The sequence below is a fragment of the Dasypus novemcinctus genome, chromosome 11 (genome assembly GCF_030445035.2).
Source record: "Dasypus novemcinctus isolate mDasNov1 chromosome 11, mDasNov1.1.hap2, whole genome shotgun sequence".
Lineage (NCBI taxonomy): Eukaryota > Metazoa > Chordata > Mammalia > Cingulata > Dasypodidae > Dasypus > Dasypus novemcinctus.
Genome location: NC_080683.1, coordinates 95,838,877 through 95,859,944, shown reverse-complemented (window position 1 = coordinate 95,859,944; position 21,068 = coordinate 95,838,877). Strand labels below are relative to the sequence as shown.

At 34.6% G+C, this 21,068-nt stretch overlaps 1 protein-coding gene and 1 non-coding gene across 7 annotated transcripts in view; one reads left to right on the top strand and one right to left on the bottom strand.

Moving 5' to 3' along the window:
• Window positions 1-21,068, top strand: part of CEP85L (centrosomal protein 85 like) — a 219,340-nt gene that overhangs the window by 107,164 nt on the left and 91,108 nt on the right. The window lies entirely within an intron of this gene.
• LOC101420793 (uncharacterized) lies at window positions 1,871-11,140 on the bottom strand. Its single transcript, XR_009188029.1, has 2 exons — window positions 10,991-11,140; window positions 1,871-2,595 (listed from the first exon to the last, which is right to left on the bottom strand). It is a non-coding gene; the product is annotated as an uncharacterized protein (transcript).

Below are 21,068 nucleotides of genomic sequence, written 5' to 3'. Positions count from 1 at the left end.
CTTATAATTGGGTAGTATATGAAATCTTATAACAATTTGTGTGTAATATAGAACAGTTTCATTGCCTCAAAGAGCATTCATTTTATTTAGGTGATTCTGATTATTTGTATTAAAGAAATATACATTTTAAACCAACTAAAGTGTAGAAGACAATATTAAACATTTAAATATTCTTTTTAATACCATGTAAATTAAGATTAGAATTCATTCTGTAATAGAAAGTATTTGAGCATTTGTATTTACAATTTTTAAATACATTTTTTCTTGATATATGTTATTCTTTACAAACAGATAAATTCAATTTAAAAAATGGGTTTTTGTTAGATATTTTAATGCATTCTGTAATCCTTATAGTTATAACGTTTAACTTACACGAAAGGCAGAATGAACTCTTTATTTAAGTTTGCAGTTCTTGAGTTTTAATTTCAGTTCAGTTTTACGGAGGGAAAATTACCCATAACTTCATAGTAATAGTGTGAAGTTGATGTTGTATTCAACAGTGTAATGAAAGGAATAGGATTTATTTAAGATTTTCCACTTAAAGATCAGTGCAGCTAATTATAGAACTTAGCTACTTTTTATTTGGGTAATTATTGAAACCTGTGAGATTGAGCGCGGTCTGTTATTTATAAGCTTTCTAGTTATTATTAGGCATCTCCAACCAGTAAGGGAGCCATTGTTCAAGAAATCCTCCCATTAATATGAGACCCCATTTCCCTCTGTTTATCAGCTAGTACTGAGCCCAAACCATTCTTCCATCACCGGTAAATCTCATGACCTCATAGAATTTGAATGCAGTGTCCTTCACTTTTCAGTCAGCAGCACTTATATAGAAGCCAGCATCAATATTGACATTTCAAATTCTTTTAGTAACCTGTTTTAGAAAATCACATGGTAAATTATGTTGTTGAAAATTAAGCACTTTTCATGTTTACATGTTTACTAGTGTAATTGATGTAATAGTACCGTATCTTGAACTGATGTTAAACATTGTTGGATTATACAGTGTAGGTGTAAAAATTTTAGACTTAATTTAAAACTGTCAATTTAAATTACCAAATTTTGGTGAATATATTTTCCAACACCATTTTTTCCCTTAATGTCTGTTGTTTTATGAGTTGTTGGTAGATAGTTTAAAATAATCAGAGGGGAAATTGAAAAAGTATTCAGCAAAAAGTAATTGTAGATTAGCATTGCTTGAGTCTATAATTTAACTCAGTAGAATGGCCTGTACAACCATCTGCTTGATAGATTAAGGGAAATAACTATATCCTATCATAAACAATGGATGTGAAAAATTTTATTTCAAAATATAATCAAATAATTAATATTTGGAGAGAGAATTCAATTTTAAAAAATTAATGCTTGAAATAATTTGTCTGTTGTTGGAATCTTTTATTCTTTTCTCTGCCTATATTGGTTATGAGCTGGAATAGATGAAGATCTATAACATCATTCTAAATTGTAAGATTTCATTATTTCAAAGATTGAGTGTGGCAAGATACATTCTAGCTCAGATAATCAGCTACAGTGACATAAATTAAGCTGGCCCATTAATGTATTAGTAATTATAGCTAATCACACTGTCAGATGTTGAAATTAACCACTAGTTCTCATCTATTGATCAGAATGTCCTGGGGGGAATGATTTGATTTACCTACGTGTAGTTGAATTCTGTAATTCTTTGAAAAGATTAGTTAATGGGAATTTTATTTTTGTAAGACTGTGGCCTTACTTTTTTTCACTTGATTCTCTTAAGCTTTTAAAAATGTTAATGGTGGTATAGTAAAACAATACCATTTCTTTTTAGAATGGGGATTCTGATAAAGTGTTACTACAAAGATTTGTTTAATAATAAAGATAACAGATGTGAGGAGTCACTGGGCTATTTTTAATTGTGATACTTCATTTGAATCATTATTTTGATACTTGGTAAAGACCTGAAGAATACTTAATAAGCATCAAAGAAGCTTTTACAATACAATATATATCATATATGCCACAATCAGTGAAGCTAATGCTTTGTATATGAAGTGGACATGTTAGCAGTGCAGTTTCAAAAGTAAACCCCTACTTCATCCTCAGAAAAGATTTGGGATAGAAAGAAAATAAGCAGTTATAGTACGCACAATTATAGTCATTTTTAAGTTAATTGTTGTAAATGAAGCACTTTTCATGTTTCCAAGATCCAGCAGGTGAATAAATTTGCAAACAATTTGTCTCAATCTTGACCTTTTCACAAAGAAATTCTTCTCAGGAAGTGGTGTGTTACTCAGTATTGTTTTTCCCTCTTCTTTAAGCTGATGTGGTAAGTTGTAGAACTGGAGGTTGCAGTAGAACTTCAGAGAAGCATCACAATGATGCAAATCAGTAAGAGACATATCAAGATGAGACAGAAATTGATAAACAGGTTTTGGAGATTTTGACGTGCTTGTTGAGGCATTTCAATATTTGAAGCTCTTCTTATAGCAGAGCGAGTGAGATATTGGACTTTCTCCATGATACCAGGACAACAGGAAATCTGAAGTTTTAAACAGTCAAAAGAAAGAAAAGCTGGCAGTCAAAATGTTAGATTACTGTCTTCTTTTAGATATCCTGGAATGTAAAAATAGTAAACAGGTGATGATCACATGCATAATTTATTCTCTGAGCAGTAAAACTATTATGCGTTAATCTTCCTCAAAATTATTTGTATTTATAACCTCCAGTGTCTATAATTTATGTGTATGTGTATGTGAGTATCTCCTTTTCTCTGTCTTTTTTGGGGGGCGGGGTTGGTGTGGGTGGGCTCCTGACTCACTTGTCTGGATTTCGGATTGACAGTTTTTGCCCCTTCACCCCATTTTGCAGTTTGGTTTAGGGTATATTTTATGTTGGGCTATTCCCCTGGGAAAAATTCTTACAAATAGTTTCATAAAGCCTGTTTCTTAGTGAGCATAATTGGAGTGAAGAATTAGCTTATTATTAATAGCTCCAGAGCAAATCTTATAAAAGAAACACATGTAACAAATTATTTTCTGGGATACTGATTGTGGACCAAAACAGAAGAGTTAAATGGAAGTGTTTTACCAGAACTAGAGATTCAAATTGTATGTGGTTCCTTTTATGATTTTATAGCTTTGTAGAATGTTATTTTAAATTACATCCTAACAAGACGATATTAAGTACTGAAGACTCTCAAGCTTAGAAGATGTAGTAATAAAATTATCATCATTTCATATCTACCATAGACAGTTTAACTTACAGATGATCTGTTCATGAGAACAGTGGCTTTCACCTTGACTTCATTCAGAGCTACCACAAAGTGTTGCTACCTTTGGGATGTAAGCCGTTAATTAATAGACCAAACAAAAACTTTTAAAGTAATGTCATTATAGAAGAATTTGAAATGTTTAAAATTGACTGTAAATTAATTGCACAGAGATAATGGCTGTTAACATTTGGTGATAAATCATTGTTAACCAAGATATTACTGTCTCACCCGAGCTGCCGGGCATTCCTTCAATTTCTTCCTGTGTCTATTTCCCATCAAAGCTCACCTCAACCCTATTCCTGAGACAGTGAGTCTCATGCTGAGGAGAATATTGACAGAATGGGAAAGGGAGAGAGATAGTTCAGGCACAGCCAGTTAGAAATTGGCATTTTGTTTTACAAAGAAACCATGTGGTATATGGTGATTATATTCTTTAATATTAGTACTTCAACTTGGCTGTAGTATATTTTGAATTATGTAATAGACTGGATTTTCATTTGACCTGAGACTCTGGTCTCCTTCATATTGATCCATACTAAGGAGTTCCAGATGGCCGACTTAACATCAAACTTAAATCTCTTAAAGAGTTGGTAACAACCTGCATTTCTCTAGCATATATTCTTCATTGTGCAATCAAGTGGCTATTTGCAAGCCTAGTTTTACCATCCTTAAGGCTGTTATTTATTTATAACACTCCCTACTTAGAAAATTGTAGCTCAAACTTGGTATATATCTCTAATTTAATTACTTTTGTTTGAATTCTTCAAATATACTACAGAAATAAAGAGTTTTTCTTTGTTCTTTAGGAAAATGCCTCCTTTTAAATTGCTTCTTATATTTGCTTTGTCTTAGATCTAATGAATTTGTACTGTTGGGAGATTGTGGGGAGACTTCTTATATTCCTATATTTATTTGACTAGTAGATTTATTTAAGAATATATAACAACATAACTAAGGAAAGACTAAAAACTAGCCTTAGTAATTCCTATTTGAACTTATATTTTTGTGACGTTTCAGGGCTTAAATGGTCTAAAAATGCCTGAATTAAAAGACAGAATACTGAGATAAAACTCGTTCAGATATACATGGAAATAAGGAAGAAGCTGGCCAAAAGTTTATCATGAAGCATGTATAGGAGTAATTCCCTGACACTGATGAGTGGTACTCTAGTCACATGAGATATGTCACCTTTCCATAAATACTTTGTTCCCTTTTTATGATTCTGTTCTTTGCACATGTCGTTCTGGCTCTGCCTGGAATCCACTCCCCATACCCCACACTTCTGATTCTCTGCCAAGCAAACTCCTTTTGATTGGTAAGGCCTAATTTAAGTATACTTTCCTTAATGAAACCTTCCATTAATCATTAAGGTAGAATTGGTTGTTCCCTCCGCTAGGTTTCCAGGAAGGCTTTGATGTTAACCTGTATGAGGATACCTATATACCTATCAGGTTGTGTTATAATTTGATTTACATGGTCTGTACCTCCAACTAGACTTCCACTTCATACTGAGTCTAAGGAACCATGTATTCATTTTGTGCCCTAGTACTTGGCGCATATTTGGTATCATTCGAATGACTAAATGAATGAATTTGAGGGATATTTGTAATTAGAAATTTTAGAAAATTGTTAATGATCAAAGATAGTGTGGTGATGGAAAGATTAACCAGTTAGAATAACAATTTTATAGTTGAACAGATAATGTCTAATGGTTATCTCAAATCTCTTCCATCACAGATGAAGAAAATGAGACTTAGAGGATTTACCTAAAGTCATGGTCTCTTGGTTAACGTAATGTTAACTTGAACTATTTTTAACTAGGCTTTTTACAAATGGTTATTTGGTGTTTATGAGATACAAAGAAGTGTTATGGCCTGAAGAGATGAGCTCTCTACTATTGGAATATTAATGAATATACTTTAAAGACTGATCTCATAATACTTCAACTATTATTGAAAAAGTAGATTTTATTCCTGGAAACAAATTGGGTATAAAGAATGACCAAATGTTAGAATCCTGGTTTTTTGGTCAAACTTAGAAATATGTTATAATTCTAAAGTGATGTGTAGTATTTCTTTATAATTTTATGCTAAAACTGGAAAAAAAATGCTTTACCTACTGAATTATTAGCTGTATACATTCAATTTATTGGGCCCAATTAATTTTACTGTAATACAGTCTGAAATGTGTTGAAACCTAATTCTGCTGAACTTCCAAAGTTTGTATGGTAATAATTTGGTTTCCAGATTTTATCCGTAGAGATGGGGCTTCTTGTCATATATTGAGAATTGAAAAGCAGTGTGTGAGAACGGCACACTTCTATTTTTGGAGTTCTCTGTGACCTTCACTACATCATAATTTATAGCATGTTTGCCAGGTGTTTACCATTCTTTGCACTGGCAGTCACACGAGTTTAGAATTGCTGCTGTCTTTTTTTTTCTTTTCTTACACCCAAGTCTGTTGATTCAGTGATATTTGATGGAGAACTTAGAAAAGTAAAGTTTGTTTATTTTCATTTTATCTGATATTTATGGAGCGTTCTTTCAGAAGAAAATGATTATGTTGAGATGGTCTGACCATGCATCTGGAATAAATAACCATAGAGGTTGAAATTCTGAAATTAGCCTTTTTTAAAAAAATGAAGATGAGTATGTGTAAATTAGGTGTTTTGAGACAAGAGGAGTAAGGAGGGACATTGTAAAAATTAATTCATCATTCAAGTCCTGGAATCAGAATATGGAGAATAAAAAGATGCTTGATAAGTGTTTGATTATAGAAATCCAGGTGTTTATCTATTGAGCTGCAATTAAGAGGCAGAAGAGTACCTTACAGAATAATGTCTTGTGTGTCTGTGGGATCTATGATTATCCTAATTTTTGAAGGGATGGGAAGAATCTAGGTAACTCCTTACTGTTCTTTTTTGTAGATTTATAAAGCCTTTGATTGTCTGTTTTTCCTCTCAATCGAAGATTAAAGTATCACATAAAAAATAACCCTCAAGTTCAAGACAGTATTTTATCTTTTTGAAATGGAATAAGGAGAGATACAACCTACAGGAAACTCTAATCCTTCAACAGATACCATGTTAAGCAACATTTTTGGTAGAAGTCACTGTATCATGTTCTGTATAAAGTCCCTACTTTGTCTTCAGTGCATCTTATTTCTTAATTACAAAATCAGATGCATTTTTTGTGTAAAAGGAACCTCAGTATTGACTTATGAAAACTTTTGATAGCCTGCTCTGTGATTTGCTAGACAGTTGATGCTCTGACAGTGTTTTATGTATGCTGAGCAGTAATCTCCACCTATTATTAAAGCATTTTCAGTGCTTTATAGAACTTTCCAAGCTTTAGTTTTGCTGAAATCAGAAATTCTTGAGATTCCTTATCTATATTTACTTTTGTTTTTGTCTGCTTATTCTTTGAGCAACCCGGGCATATTTTGCTAGTCAATTCAAGTAATACACATCCCAGACTACAGTTTAATAAATAGATTTTAGGTTGGCTTATTTGGCCCCATTTAATTGGTTCAAAGACTAGAATTCTCATTTGATTGAATATATAGGACTTGTTTGTGTTAGAATTATTTTGAGTCTTTATTTTTTTCTACTATTTTCATTCAGTTCCACAGAGAGCCAGAAGTGATTGGATATGTATCCTTTTTTTTTTTCTTTTTTTACTTTTTATTTTGAAATAATTTCAAATTCAGGGAAAAGTTGCAAAATACAAAAATAATACACAGACCTCCAATATACCCCCTACCCAGTTACCCAGATTTACCAACTTTTAACACTTTTCCACATTGTCCCTCCTTCCCTCTCCCTCTTTTCTCCCTCTGGTCTGTCTTATCATCTATTTAAAAATTTGAGAGAATGCATCACTCTCCTTCATCATAATACTTCCATGTATATTTCATAAGGACAAGGATATTCACTTATGTAATAACCACATTAAATACAGTTATCAAGTTCAAGAAATTTAACATTGATATAATGCATAGAGTCTATACTCCACATTTTTTAGTGCCCCAATAGTGCCCTTTTGGGCATTTTCTTCTCCATTATTATATCCAGTCCAGGATCATGTATTTAATTCTCTCTCTGTCTTTTTAAATTGTGATAACATTTATACAACGTAAGATTTCCCATCTCAGTGACTCCCAAGCAAAAGAATGGGCATTAATCACATAAGGCTGCCATCATCACTGTCCATCACTGAAACTTTTCTGTCATCCGATAAAGAGACCCTGTACCCATTTATGTATGCATCTTTTTGACTAGTTGAATTAAATTAGGGCAATTTATTAATAAGTTTATCATGAATCTTTTGGCATCCAATAGTTTACTCTGGTAGAATCATTCTTTTTGAGATTGCCTAATACTAAACTTGGCAGTTCTATTTAAAGTTATTGTGTGGCAGCATCATTCCATAACTGGCCCAGATAGGCTATTTCAAAAGAATCTTGAAACTTCTACAGCCTGTTTTTAAAAGAATTGTGTAGACATAAAAATACATATATTTTTACCTCCTAAATTGATCCCATAGTAAAATGTTTCCCTTTGCTTTAAAGCTTTGACTTGAGGAGAATTCATTTAAACAATGGCAGAAAGATTTTTTTTCTGAAATTGGCACATTGCTGTTGCTGTTTTGCCCTATAGGCTTGACTTCATCATCTTTTTATTCTGTTAAATACTGAAACAATGATTTTAAAATTAATTTATTTGCAATTAAAATATCCTTTTTACCCTTGGCACTTAAATACCATTTTATAAAATATACCCTCACTAATATAAGTGAATTGTGAAGTTTTTTTTGGTTGTTGTTAAGTCCTGGAGGCAGAATAATACTTTAAAAAGGCACTAGAGGTCCTCAGTTGACTGCAGGCATACTAGGTAGGAGTGTGCATTTACTTTAGTCTTTGTTTTCATTTGTTTATTTGGTAACACATGTTTAAGAATTAGGGGGAGACAGTGATAGACTATTTCTGGAAATGTCCAAAGAAACTATATCTTATCTGATTTAGGTCAGTGTAATTTAGAAGTATTTCCTTGATTTCTAGACATTAGGTTTGCTTCTTTGTCAATCTGGTCAGCACTATTAATTTCCCGTTTAGGTAAATTTATTTTTTTAAAGAATGAATAACAAAGTAAGATTCCTCTGCTCAAGCACTGAAAACAAATGGGGTGGATATTTAAATGGTAGCAAAGTATCCAGGAGGAATTAGTCTGAATTTTAAGCATCAAAGCTAAATGGATCAAAGCCATGAGTATATTTACAATGAAACAAAGTTAATTTTATTTTGATTGAGTCTGATGTATATTTTTGTTTTTTAGTGTCTGTGTAGTTATTTTGAGTTTTACCATCCAGGGGTATTGCTTAATAACTAAGGAAATCTTTAACTCTCTTATATCCCTGTTTTAAAAAATGTTCATGAGATTGGAGTGTTACTTAGGTTATACATAATGCCTGATGCATAAATTAACTTGAAATAGAATATTTTCAAATTAAAATAGTAATCCCTATCCTCTAGGTTTGCCTTTTAGAATGCCAATTACGGTATTTGAGAACTCCGAATTTATTGTGTTTTGCCAATATCATGATTTATTTTTATGCTCACTAGTATATAGGGTGAGCCTGTGGTTTCGAGTTGTAAAACCTTGTAGGCCCCTGTCAAGGCTCCACCATTTCCTAGCTTGTGACCTTGGGCAATTCACATTTTGGCATTTGTTTCCTAAATTATAAAATGGAGGTACAATAACAGCAAACATTTAAGGAGTTAAGAGGCTCAGATGAGATATTTTTATCCAACAGAGCGTTTAGAACTTTGTTCAAGAATGAAGAAGGGAATTTTAATTGACCCTCCTCATTTCTGGGATTGGTAATAGGTACATTGTCTAATTTAGAAAGGTAATCTAACCTTTATAATTTAAACATTTACATTTTCTTTTATTGAACTATTTATACAAAGTATTCTATCACCAATTAATGAAATTAAGAAGCAATTGATATGTATAAATATGTAAACAAGTGTTTGTTTACAGAATATTATTTTCCTTTGACCATCAAAATATTAAAATATTTTTGATATTTCAGTATTAGGAAAGGATAGTAATATGACTCCTCTTAATAAAGCAAATATTCTAGCTCATGTTTTTAAAACTTAATTTTTCATAATTTAAGCATCTTTCACTTCCATTTTATTTCACCTAATTCTTTATAAACCTTATGATAGGAGAGATGAACTAGTTGGGATTTAATGACTGGAACCTAGGGCATTATGTTTGAAATTTGAACAGCAGTAATTATACCTGTGATTTTTATTAACCTGGACACACTGTTTAGCTAAGGCTAACTTTCCTAGAATTTTTGCCCTTTCTAGAGACTCTGCTTTTTGGAGCAATATGTGAAATTCTGGTGCAATAAAAAAACCCATGACACCCCATTTTAAGTGTGAGCTACATGTAATTTGATAGATATTTGAGTGAAAATGCATAAACATGCACTAAAACACATGCACTCAGTGGCTTTTGTGTAATATTAAAGAGGAAATATTTTAAGAATATGAAGATATTAGAGACAATTGTAGTGTGTCCATGATGGAAAAAAAGTTAGAAAGTTTTTACAAGTCTTACGGAAAGCTGCTTATGGAATACAAAGTTCTTATCTAGTGAGCAGTAAAGTTAATACTTAGAGATTTCTAGAGGTAAATTTTACTTTAACATTTATATGAAAAATAAAAATAATGAAATAAAGTCTATGTATTATCTTTAGGACCTGATAGAGATTTAAGAATGAGTAAAACATTCCACATCTGTATTAAATTGAGGATTGTAACATAAAGAGTACAGTAGAATTCAAACAATTCATAAAATTTGTTGCAGCCTGTCTATTCCTGGGCATTCTTTTTCTTTCTTTTTCCCTTCTAAATGTGGAAGAGGAAAACTGAGGAGCCTTGGAGGATAATATCTGACAAAAGTATGTCCATTAATAGGCAGAATAAAGGTTCATTTTATCGTATTGGCTCAAATGAAATTTTAGGAATATTTATATTGCCAACATAACTTATTTTTAAAATACTGTATTATTTTCTGTAATTTTAGAAGGACTTAGTTTTGACAAGTGTTTAAAAATTTCTGACATTCTTTATAATATGCAGTTTAACACAATTTGTTAATATAGCTTATTAAAAGTTTAGATTTTTTAAAGTGTAAATTTTATTAATAAACTGGACTTTATAGAGGAAAAAATCTTCAAGAGCATTTTAAAAGTAACTTGTATGGTATATTCTTATCTCCAGTTTGTTCCTATTCCTGTAAGGAGTCTCAGTGAGTAATATAGAGTAGGCCTGCCAGTTGTGTGCAAGTTGTGCAGCACACGACTATTCACAGTATTCCAGATGTAAATTGCCCTTTCCTGTCTGACTTCTCAGCAGAATACCAAATAATAAAATAAAACCATTGTTTTTACATGGTGAAATTAAACTGTCACTACTACCAAATATGGTAACATAATTGGAGGATTTTTAAGTTGGCAGAAATTCACATCTGGAAAACAAAATAAAAGTGAAAGTTAAATCGAGAAACCAATAACCAGGTTCAAAGATAAATGTGACCCTTATTAGAAATTGAACTTATTGTCTAACTTTGAAATTTACAAAATGTGATTCTTTTAAAAAAGCATAGTAAGTTTAAATTATAGAAAGTAAGAATTAGCAAAATGAATAAAATCTACTTCTTACCTTGGCTGCTCTGATTATCACAGTAATAGAGTATTGTGAGTTCTATGAAGTCTTAAGGGTGTTTAGCTGGGAAGTTTTCTGACTGTTACCAGGTTTGTGGGAACAATTGAAGTAGGTGGAGGAGAAAAAGTGTTGTAGGGAGGAACTATGATGTCACAGAGGAATTCTGAAGTTGTGATTGGTTAGCCGTGGTTTTATCACAACCAGACTCTTCAGAACTTCACTTATCTTTAGGTGTGGAAAGGTCATTCACACTTTGTGCTTCATTTTTTGGTTTTGTTTTTTTATTTTTAAAAAGGTATATGGCAAATAAATGAAAAATTAAGTTTGGGGTGGTGTTCAGAAAGTTCTCTTTAAAGATTCGTACATCTACAGGTTTAGAGATAAATGGATAATGTACAATGTCTGATGTTGATAATATTGAAAAGCCAAAAGATCATAGTAATAGGAATTTTAAAAGAATAAGAAAATAATACAGGCTTTCGCCAAACAACTTTCAGTGAGTTGGTACTGCTGCTCTTGTTTTAATATTGCAGCTTCATAATGTTAGCTTCTAGCACAATAGCAATTAAACATTTTTACAGAATCAAATTTATACCTTTTTCTGACTTATTTTGCTCTTGCTCCTCATGCCTTTATATGTGGGGGGCAGTGTGTATGAGGTTAACAAATGGGTAGTATTTCTAAAAAGAATGGGCTTCTTTTGGAATGCAGCATTTGCTTTCCTGAAAATTATTAAATGAAATTTTAGTAAATGGAATGATATTTTGAACTTTGTAGAAGAGCTTATCTTATAGTAGGACTGGGAAAGAAATCTTTTTGAAAAGCTAGGCGTCATTCTCCTGTTTCCTGTGTATCTAATTTTTAGTTTTGTATATTGTATTTATTTAAATCACCACACCCACATATTCTGACCTTAAGTTTTTTCTGTGAAGTTTAGAGGAGCTATTTGCTATGAAATTAACATTTATAAGAATGATTAATTTTTAAGGGTATTTTAAAACAGCTTCTGAAGAAATTAGCAGTTTGAGCTGGGAATATTCTTCTTGATTTTGTTTTCATTATTGTTCAATTGTTTATATACTGTTGAGTTAGTTGAATAAGTCATAAATATAAAGACATATGAAAAAAGCTTTTTGAATTTTTAATTTTTTGAGGCTTATAGCAGAATGAACTCAGCCTGCCTCACTTTCTTATGGGTAACTAAAATGTGTAGCAGCAGCTGCTGATGAGTCCTTAAATGGAGATTATCTTGGCTTCTTCCAAAGAAAGATAAAATCCATCTCCTGAGCAACTCTGTTTTAAACAGTCAGCTAAAACTAACTGAAAAATAGTATTTCAGCAAAGAACTGTGAACACTGCTAAGGGAAAATATGCAACTTAAAAGTCAACACAAAATTAAAGAAATTACATGAATAATATTTGACACCATATTAAGCACCCTACAAGCTTTTTTTTCTTTCAGTCCTTATGTAAGGATTTATTTCTTATTATCAATTATGAATGATGACTGATAATAAGAAACCTCAAAACCTACGGTGGTTTATTGTGATTTATCAAAGGTGACAGCTGCAAAGGGACAAACCAGACTCAAATCTAGATCTGTTTAGTTATAATTCTCTGATGTATTAGCATTTTGGGGGGGGGGAATCATAATTTGGATTATAACATTCATAGAGTAGCTTATGTCAACTAAGAAATTTATCAAATGGAGATAAGGTGCATTGAAGAGACTTGTTATTTTTAATTTTTTAGAAAGTCTGTTTTAAGTTTGCCTGGCAATTACATATTCATTTGCAAATGAAGTTTAGAGAATAGATCATTGTAGCTTGAATACCTTTAGTTCTAGAAAAATAGAATTAGTAACACTTGGATAAAATTAAACTGTTATAGAGTGAATAAAATATTCCCCTAGATATCTCACATTTGCAAATTAAAAGCATATATAGGTATACACAGCCCAGAAGGGTATTAACAACTGCATGTGTCAGAGTTGGGAAATGCAGACAAAATTTTACCCTTCCAATTTGTGAAAGCATAGGGAGCTTCTGTGTTTACCCTTTTCCTTTGGTTTAGCTTGCCATTTTTATTGTAAGTACAAATGTTTCTCTAGGAAGTGTTACATTTTAGTTTTAACCTAATTTCCCAAACAGAAAGTTGTTTATTAGATATTGATGAGCTACAGTATAATCAGTAGAGAGTTTCTCATAAATTCCCTCACCAAGGAGCTGGGAATTTTTCCAGAGATGCTTTGTGAGAATTTTCATTGGAGTCAGACTATAGTTTGAATCTGTTTTTGGTCACATGGCCTTTTATACAAATAACTTTCCTAAACCACCTTATGGGATTGTAGTGATGGGTCAGTGGGACTAAGTGGGTATAGTGACTTGCAGAAATCTTGCAAATAGTGTCTATTTAATGTTAGTACTTATTTTCTCTTTTCCTTTAGAGCTTCTTAACAAGGGGTCAGTGAGCTTGAATTGAAATTCAAAAGAACATTTACTTATGGGGACATGTTGGTGATGGTGTGATATATTTATTAAATAATACACAGTGTAGTGTGGACTTAGTAAGGGGTCTTTGGTTTTCACCTGACTGGCAAAAGGGTATGTAGAAGAAAAAAGGTAAGAACCCCTGCTTTAGAGGATTGATTCTTAACCTGGGTGGGGGAGGGGAGGGGCCATGGATAGTGATCCTTGAACTTGGACAGGGAAAAATTACATCTTTATTTTTTTCCAGAGCTTTAAGAAATGCTCTGGCATTTCTTCAGTTTTGACCGTTGGCCAAAAAATTCAGAAGTATTAGAAGTTCATGTGACTGTTGCCATAGAAATCTCAGATAATTTCATATATCATGGTTGTTGCAGATGGCTTGAGATATTGTTTACATTCATCATGACTTTGAAATTATTGTAATTAGACCTGCCTTTATATATTGTTATTTGTGTTAAGAACCACCTATTAGTACTTCTCAAATTTGTTTTTTTAAAATATTTCAATATACTTTGTTTCCTTTCTAATCTATGTATTTTTTTACTTTTTAAAAAGTTTTTAAGAAACTGTTCAAGATTTATATAGCTATTGCAAAGATAACAGTTCCGTGTACTACTCCACACCCAGTTGTTTCAAATTGTTAATATATTAGTATGGTTATTTGTCATAACTAATGAAGCAATATTGACAGGGTATTAGTAACTGAAGTCCATACCTTTTCAGACTTCCTCAGTTTTCTCTTACTGTTACTCCTTTCTGTTCTAGGATTCTCATCCATGATACTATGTTACATTTAGTAGTCATGTCTTCTAAGGCTTCCTTGGTTGTGACAGTTTCTTTTAACCATGACAATTTCAAGGAGTACAGGTCAGGTATTTCTGTAGAATTTCCTTCAGATTTGTCTGATGTTTTTCTCATGGTTAGACCCGGGGTATGTGTTTTAGGGAAGAAGACTAGAGAGGTAATGCATCATTTTCATCAAGTCATATCAAGGGCATATATACTGTCAACATGACATATCATTGTTGATGTTAACCTGTCTGAGGTAGTGATTGCTAGATTTCTCCTCTGTAAAGTTACTCTCTTTTTCTCTCCTTTCCATATTGTATTTTTTAGAAGGAAGTCATTATATGCAACCCGCACTTAGGCTTCACCACCGTAAGGGTAGAATGCCTACATACATTATTTGGAATTCTTCTGTGTATTTTATGGATATAAAAACATTCTGAGAATAGATTAGTAGGCTTTAGTCTGCTGATGAGGGGGTATATGGCATACTTTCAAGTTAAGAATTCCTGTGTTGGAGAATGTTTCTGTAGTTTATGGGGCAGTGCTAATTTTTTTTTTTAATTTTTAAAAAATTTATTGACATACATCATTCATACATAAATATACATAAAAATAAGTGTATAGTGATAGTTGTGAACTTAAATAACAAACACATAACATGATACAGGGCTCTCATACCTCACCCCATCACCAGTACCTTGCATTGTTGTGAAACATTTTTAACTAATGATTAAAGAGCATCCTCAAAATATTACTACTAACCAGACTATCTTACATTTGGTGTATTTTTCTCCCAATCCACCCTATTATTACTATTATTATTATTATATCATTTATACATGAACATACATAAACAATAAGTGTTTAGTAAATATTGTGAACTTAAAAGCAAACATGCATAATATCATACAAAAGTTCCATACATCACCCCACCATCAAGACCTTGCATTGTCATGAGGCATTTTTTACAAATTATGAAAGAATATTGTCAAAATCTTACCACTAACTGTAGTCTTTATCTTACATTTGGTGTATTTTCCCCCCAACACACCCTATTATTATTTGTTAAGTATATATATATATATATTTTTTTTTTAAGGTTTATTATTTTTTAATTTATTTAATCCCCCCCCCACCCCGGTTGTCTGTTCTCGGTGTCTATTTGCTGCGTCTTGTTTCTTTGACCGCTTCTGTTGTCGTCAGCGGCACGGGAAGTGTGGGTGGCGCCATTCCTGGGCAGGCTGCTCTTTCTTTTCACGCTGGGCGGCTCTCCTCACGGGCGCACTCCTTACGCATGGGGCCCCCCCACGCAGGGGACACCCCCGCGCAGCATGGCACTCCTTGCGCGCATCAGCACTGTGCATGGGCCAGCTCCACATGGGTGAAGGAGGCCCGGGGTCTGAACCGCGGACCTCCCATGTGGTAGACGGACGCCCCAACCACTGGGCCAAGTCCGCCTCCCTAAGTATATTTTTATGACAAGTTATAAACTTACAAAACAACCATGCACATGTGCAGAATTCCCATACAACACCTCCCCATCAGCACTCCACACCGTGGTGGAACATTTGTTACAGATCATGAGATAATATTATCAGACTATTAACCAAGTCCATAGTGTACATTTGGCACACTTTTTCCATACTCCCCCTTTATCAGCACAGTATATTTTTGCCATAGATGCATGAGTATTATATTATTGTTAACCACAGTCCAAGTCACTCTAGTTGTATTTTTCCCATGCTTCTCCGTATTCCTACCCAATAGTGATTTACATCTGCTCTAGCTCACAAAGGATACTCTTGCATCTACCATCAGCCACAATTCTCATATACCTCTGGGTTTACTGTATTATTCAGTCCCTAGATTATTCTGTGGCTTTTTTTCAATTGACATTTGCATCCCTAGCCTACCCTTTCCAGCCACATTCCCATTTATAAACCCAACTATTACTAATTATATTGTGTTACTATCCACTCTATACGTTTCTACCCTCTTACAGTAAAGCTAATTAAAACTTCTACATGCATTAAGCATCAGTAGTCCATCTCCGTCTTCCTTTTATTCTTTTAAGAATCCATCACCTACCACCAGGTTTTTAAAATTTTTTAATTTTTAATTTCTCCCTTCCCTCCTCTGCAACTCCCCTCCCCCTTTTCTGTTCTCTGTAACCATTGACTGTACATTCTTCTGTGTCTGTTGTGTTCTCATTAGGTGGCTCTGGGAACCCATCTTGGGACCTTCCGGAGTGGGACAGAGATGATCATTCTTTTATGTCACCTCAGCTCCCTAGTTCATTGCGTCTCATATTGTCTCTTCTCTGTGTCTCTTTTCGTCATGTCATCTTGCTGCATCAGCTCTCTGTGTGGGGCGGCACCACTCCTGGGCGGGCTGCAGTCCTGCATGGAGCACCACCCCTTGAGCGGGTGACACTCCTTGCATGTGGCAGCAGTCTGCGTGGGCTAACTCACCACATGGGCCAGGAGGCCCTGAGTATTGAACTTTGGACCTCTTATGGTAGGCAGAAACTCTATCCATTGAGCCATATCTGCTTCCCAACCACCAGGTCTTGAAGTTGTTTTCCTATATTTTCTTCTAGAAGTTTTATGGTTCTTGCTTTTATATTTAGGCTTTTTTCCATTTTGAGTTAGTTTTTGGGTAAGGTGTAAGATAGGGGTCCCCTTTCCTTCTTTTGGCTATGGATATCCAGTTCTCCCAACACCAGTTGTTGAATATACTGTTCTGCCCAAACTCGGTAGGTTTGAGAGGCTTGTCAAAAACCACTTGACCATCTATGTGAGGGTCTGTTTCTGAACCATCAATTCAGTTCCATTGGTCTATGTGTCTGTCTTTTTTGTTAGTTTGTTGTTATTTATTTATTTTGTCTTTTTTTAAAAGATAAATAGATCGCACAAAACATTACATTAAAAAAACATTAGAGGTTCCCATATACCGCACTCCGCATCCCTCCATGTGTCTCTTATGCAAGTACCATGCTGTTTTTACTACTGTAGCTAGATAATATGATTTAAAGTCTGAAACTGAGAGTCCTCCCACTTTTTAAGATGTTTCTGGCTATTTAGGATCCCTTATTCTTCCGAATACGTTTGATAATTGTGTTTTCCATTTATTTAAAAAATTTAAAAAGTGGAATTTTTTATCAGGATTGCCTTGAATCTGTATATCAATTTGGGTAGAATTGACATCTTAATGATATTTAGTCTTCCAGTTTGTGAGTATGGAATATTCTTCCTATTATTTATGTCTTTTTTGATTTCCTTTAACAATGAGTTGTAGTTTTCTGAATATAAGTGCTTTACATTGTTGGTTAAGTTTATTCTTAAATATTTGATTCTTTTAGTTGCTATTGTAAATGGAATTTTTCCCCCTGACTTCCTCCTCAGATTGATATTACTCGTGCCTTCTAAATCCTGGTTTCATCTGATATATTTACTCCAACTTTTTGTTGTTGTTGTTACTGCATGCACAGAATATCTTTTTGTAGCCTTTCACTTTCAATCTATTGGTATCCTTGGGTCCAAGGAGAGCCTCTTGCAGACAGCATATAGGTGACTCATTTTCTTATCCATTCTGCCAGTCTGTGTCTTTTGATTGGGGAGTTTAATTCATTAATATTCAGTGTTATTACTCTAAAGGCAGTTTTTATTTCACCGATTTTGATCTTTGGGTTTTATCTGTCATATTTTATATCCACCACTCTTGAGACTTTTAGTTACTTTTACTGGTAAAATCTTCATTTCTAGACTCTCTTCCAAGCCTCTCTCTCCTGTCTTTTTTTTTTTTTTAAGATTTATTTATTTATTTCTCTCCCCCCCCACCCCGGTTGTCTGTTCTCTGTGTCTATTTGCTGCATCTTCTTTGTCTGCTTCTGTTGTCAGTGGCACAGGAATCTGTGTTTCTTTTTGTTGCATCATCTTGTTGTGTCAGCTCTCCATGTGTGCAGCACCATTCCTGGGCAGGCTGCACTTTGTTTTGCGCTGGGCAGCTCTCCTTACGGGGCGCACTCCTAGCGCATGGGGCTCCCCTACGCGGGGACACCCCTGCATGGCACGGCATTCCTTGCGCGTATCAGCACTGCGCGTGGGTCAGCTTCACTTGGGTCAAGGAGGCCCAGGGTTTGAACCGCGAATCTCCCATGTGGTAGACGGACCCTCTGACCACTGGGCCAAGTCTGCTGCCTTTCTACTGTCTTTTCAGACTGTAACACACCCTTTAGTATTTCCTGCAAAGCCGGTCTCTTGGTTACAAACTCTGTTTCTGTTTATTGGTGAATATTCTAAACTCATCTTCATTTTTGAAAGACATTCTTGCTGGATATGAGATTCTTGACTGGAAATTTTTCTCTTGCAGTGTCTTAAATATATCATACCATTGTCTTCTTGATTCCATGGTTTCTGATCAGAAATCACATTTAATCTTATTGGGCATCCCTTATACAATTGACATTCTGATTGGTATGTATCTCGGAGTTTGTCTCTTTGGGTTTATTTGGGTAGGGGTATGTTGTGCTTCTTGGGCATGGATCTCTATGTCCTTCAATATGGTTGGGAAATTTTCTACCATTATTTCATCAAATATTCCTTCTGTCCCTTTTCTCTTATTCTTCTTGGACACCCATGATATGTGTGTTTGCAAATCTCTTGCTGTTGTTGAGACCTTGTTCAATTTTTTCCATTCTTCATCTGTTCTTTTGTATGTTCACTTTTGGAGGCCATTTCTTCAAACTCACCAATCCTTTCTTCTGCCTCCTCAAATCTGCTATTATATGATTCCAATGTTTTTAAAATTTCATTTATTTCACTTTTCATTCCAGTAAGTACTACTATTTTTCTATACACACTTTCTTCTTTGCCAGGTGTAGGGACAGAGTCACAGCTGTGTATAATAATCCAAGTAGTTGAGGCCTAGACTGTAGCTGCCCAGAGAGACTGATGAAGGTTCACACCCCTTTCACCCTTGCCTGGGGTGAGGATGGAGCTGCAGGTGTGGGCAACAATCTATGCTGTGCAGTTCCCAAATACCTGCAGTTGCCCTGGTAGACTTCCACCTATTCAGTCGGTGCCAGCTGAATGTACCTGCAGTTACCCAGAGAGGCTGGTGCAGGGCCCACCAGCTTCCTCTGTACTAGAGGTGGGGCTGAAGCTAGAGCTGCAATCCAAACTGGATGGAAAGAAGCCAGTCCCTACCAGCACTGTGATTTTCAGTCAGCCCCACTTCCCCTTGTGCCAGGGGTAGAGTTAAAATGGTGGCTACCAGCCTCTTTCTGACTTGGACAGATTCAAATTTTAGCAGTTCTTAGGTTTGTACTTTAGACAGCAGAATTTACTAATCAATAGCTGAAGTTGGTGCCCAACCCTCTCTTCCTCCCCTGTTTTTGGGAGGTGGAACTTCCCATTCCAGCTGTGGATTAGCTCCTGAGGTGGCTTGTGCTGTCAGTGAAGGATGGGCACCAGCCTCCGTGGTGTGGTGTGCTCTACTTATGAATCTTATCTGCACATAGGCAGTCTCTCCTTTCCTTCCTTCAAGGATGTTACAGGATGCTCTTCTGGTCTCCTGGAGCCCCCAAACCAGTGCTTTAGATAGCTCTGGGTGATCACTAACTGCCCTGTAGCATGAGCTGACTCCAAGAGCTCCTTATTCCACCATGTTGCTGGTTCCTGGGGGCAGTGCTTTTTGAGAAAGGAAGACTGGATTCTCAGGCTTAAAATCAGATCTCTTAGTTTGGTATTTTAGATCCTGTTTTCCTAGCTTCATCTCTTATTACATCCCATTTTACCTCATGCTCTGGCTCACAACTGCCTGTGGCCATCTGAACAGGCTATGCTAATTGAAGCCTTAGTACTTTTTGCAGGAATATCTTCCCTAACCAACCCTTATTCCCATCAAAGTGTTATTTTAATTTACTTGTTTTATGAAAAAGCCATCCCTGCCTTATGCCAAACAATTTTGCACGTACCTGTATTATGTCTGTTCTTACTGTGCTTATTAGTCTATCTGCAGGATCCTTGAGAGCAGAGCCAGTGACTCATATTTGTATTTTTTATTCTTTATAGTACTATCACCTAGCATAGAACCTGGCTCATAGTAATACTTATGAATGAATGAAAGAGAGAAAGGCAAAGAGTGTCAGGAGTTCAGTTATCCTGCAGAGGTAAATTTTAGGGTCATCTAAGATGTCCTTCTCAATTTTAAAGCTCAGTATGGGGAGGAAGAGAAGAATGTAAATGATTGGGAGCCTTGGGAAGAAGAATGACTGAGAAAATAACTTACTATCTTGTCATTTTAAAATGTAAAATATTTAGAGGGTAAAGGTGAAGGAAGGTCATATCAGAAGCCCAAGCTTCCTAAATTGAGCCTTTTTTTTTTTCATTAAAATTTTTTTCTTTCTTTATTGGATTAATAATAAAAACATGATTCTTTATGTACTCTTTTTTTTTTTTTTAAAGGAGGTACTGGGGAATGAACCCAGGACCTCCTACATGGGAAGCAGGCACTCAACCACTGAGCTATATCCACTCCCCAATGAGAGTTGGTTTTTTCATATGTTTGTTTTGTTTTTAGGAGGTACAGGGGATCAAACCTGGGACCTTGTATATGGGGAGCATTGCTCAACCACTTGAGCTACATCCACTCCCCTATATACTCTTTTTTAAAATCAAACAAATTGTATTGGCATGTAAAAACAAAATTCCTCCAACTCTGAAATGTATTTTAATATTTATGTGTTTTTTTCTCACTGCAGTATGAGGAAGAAATCACAAACACTTTGGAGAAAC